We start from the raw sequence: 2,824 nt of genomic DNA on the forward strand, positions 1-2,824 counted from the left end.
GGGGGGAGGGGACGGGGCCTGGGCCAGCTCTCTTCTTGTGGAATCCGTTTTCTCAGTGCCGTGGGAAGCAAGGTCATCAGTGAGAGCACCTGCTTTTAAGTGAAATCAAGTACCTTCAAGAGGGCACCTGGGTGGCTCAGTTGGTTAAGCGACTGCCTTCGGCTCAGGTCATGATCCTGGAGTCCCGGGATCGAGTCCCGCATCGGGCTCCCCGCTCGGCGGGGAGTCTGCTTCTCTCTCTGACCCTCCCCCCTCTCATGTGCTCTCTCTTTCTCTCTCTCTCAAATAAATAAAAATCTAAAAAAAAAAAAGTACCTTCAAGAGAGCAGGTGGTATGTTCCAATTTAGAAACATCACTCCGAGTGGTGGTGGTGTGGTTAGCGGGTAAGTCTGTGCTGAAAACCAATCATGAGGTTTGCATGTAACTTCAACTGAAATCCAAACAACAGTAAACACGATGCTCTGAATTTTCTTTATTTTCTAATAACTATTTGAACCACTCTACAAAACATTCTACATTATTTAACAAAACTCCCGCAAAATTTAGAGTGGGAATTAGACCCCATTTCTTTACCATCAAAAACATCTTGCAAACACTTATTTTCTTAGAGGATATTCAGCTTTGTGGAATTACTTACAGATGATGGTACCTTTTAGTTCCATCTACCAGCATGAGAATTTACCGTGAGCAGAAAACTCTTTAAAACAAAACACTACACATTTCTTTTGAACCATTTCAGATTAAGCTGTGTTGGGTGTTTTTCCAAAAGTTACGAGTAAGCTCAGTCTCCTTTCCCTGGTCACAGGCTCGCATTTGTGGCAGGTTTGTACAAAACCCACCCACTACTCCTCAGACTGCTCATCTAGGGACGCCCGTGGTTCCCGTCGTCACAGGTAGAAGAGAGAGTTGGCTAATTCCAGACTCGGTTCTTTGTGAATGCTCTGTGCCACCAGGAGGGTCAGCTTGTGCGCGTACTGACACGGGGCTGGGATGCTGATTAAGCCCTGAGGAGAAAACGTATTGACAGCAATTAAGAGGTTAACCTGTTCTTCAAAATAATCTATGTTCCTGAGTTTTATCCTCTGCTAATCCCAGACACAGTCGAAGGCATTCGCGGGTAGACGTACTAAACTCGGCCGACAAAGGGCCACCGCATCACGGGGAGTACAGGCTCAGCGGGCGAGACAGGGCGGAGGGCCAGTTGGGCTCTGATGAGCTGGGAGCCGGGAGCCATCACACTTAGCGCTAATCTACGTTTCCTGTGACTTGAGGCTCCAAGGGGCTCAGAGCAAACCTTGGCCTTGGACTTTGAGAGCAGCCCTGGGCTTCATGCACGGAAACACAGAACAGACGCGTCCTCACGTTCCCACCAGACACGGCTTCAATTTCTTCAACTGCAACTTGGAAATAACAATACCCCGAGTTCCTCCCCGGCTCGCATACGAGAATGCATAGAATAAAGTCCCCTGGAAATAAATACTAATGTTCTAAGTAATAATAATGTTAACAGTTATTGCTGCTTCGTTTCTATGACAGACCGGGTTTCTCCCACTGTGGACTCAGAACTCATTCATTCATTCACTCCTGCATGCATGCATGCATTCCTCCCTCGTGAAGTCAGGCGCTGTGCTGGGGGAGCTGGGTGACTTCGCCGGGCGGGAGCACTGAGCGTCCGTGTCCCACAGCGTCACTCACCGGCCAGTTGTAGTACACGTGGCACAGTTTGAAGGTGAGTCTCTGCATGTGGTCGGGCTTCAAGCCGTTGTCGTCGTAGATGACGTTATAGTGGGTGGGAGTAACCGTTCCCCGGCTGGCAGCCTGACTGATCAAGTAGAAGTCGTACCTGGGGGAAAACCGGCAGGAATGTGAGAAAGAGGCCTGACGCGGAGAACGCGCAGCGAACGTTTCACTGAAAACCGGCTTTCGAATAGCACTTGCCATTCAGGGCGCGTGGCTTCTGAGTCCACCACGGTGCCGAGTGGCGGGTTCTGCACCGACCGGCTCACTTCGGTGAAGAACCGCGGTGCGCACTTCTTCCTGACCACAATCACCGACAGTTTGACTCTTGGAACCAGAAAGGCAAAAAGTGAGATGCAGAGAACCAAAACCAAGCTTGCAGCTTTCTATTCATCTTTCTTGGTAATTTCTAGAGAAATAAATTCACTCATTAGAAAAACACTGCAAAAATGAAGAAAGTCAAAATTACCCCCAACCTCAACTCCCCCTGCCCTGAGATACACAGTTTTCAAAATTAGAGATTGTTCTTATTTGTGGCAGAAGTATGGCATGTCCACTCACCTGGCTGGTTTATATCACTTGGACAGGACAGGGGGGAATGGTTAGTAAGGCAATGAGCTCCAACTAGCACTTCTAAAGGAAGATTTTCCAGAATTTTCCATGGAGACAAGATTTCCTTTTTTCCATTAGCAATAGTCGCCCTATTTCACCTTCACCCTTCCTCTCAATTTCTGAATAGCAAGAGACCCACAAGTTCGTCTTACTCCTCAATCGTCATTCCTGAGTCCTGCAGGACACACGCCTGGGAGGACGGATGGATGGACCAAATGTACATTTGGGCCAAATGTTGAATGACCAAGGATTAAAGTCAGGATTTGGTAAAACCAAATCCAAATACTGGCCATCATTCTCAAAGGAACCTCTGGGATGCAAAGATTATGGGGAAATCTCACTTTAAGCATTTTATTTTAAAAATATATTATTGTAGGGGCGCCTGGGCGGCTCAGTCGTTAAGCGTCTGCCTTCGGCTCAGGTCATGATCCCAGGGTCCTGGGATCGAGTCCTGGGATCGAGCCCCGCATCGGG

At 48.3% G+C, this 2,824-nt stretch overlaps 1 long non-coding RNA gene across 1 annotated transcript; it reads right to left on the bottom strand.

Annotated features, from left to right (window-relative positions):
• Window positions 1-434: 434 nt before the first annotated feature.
• Window positions 435-2,585, bottom strand: LOC145718792 (uncharacterized). Its single transcript, XR_014142021.1, has 3 exons — window positions 1,940-2,585; window positions 1,697-1,844; window positions 435-1,005 (listed from the first exon to the last, which is right to left on the bottom strand). It is a non-coding gene; the product is annotated as an uncharacterized LOC145718792 (long non-coding RNA).
• Between the last annotated feature and the right edge of the window lie 239 nt (window positions 2,586-2,824).

The sequence above is a fragment of the Leptonychotes weddellii genome, unplaced genomic scaffold (assembly GCF_054177405.1).
Source record: "Leptonychotes weddellii isolate Sample4059 unplaced genomic scaffold, ASM5417740v2 HiC_scaffold_22168, whole genome shotgun sequence".
Classification (NCBI taxonomy): Eukaryota; Metazoa; Chordata; class Mammalia; order Carnivora; family Phocidae; genus Leptonychotes; species Leptonychotes weddellii.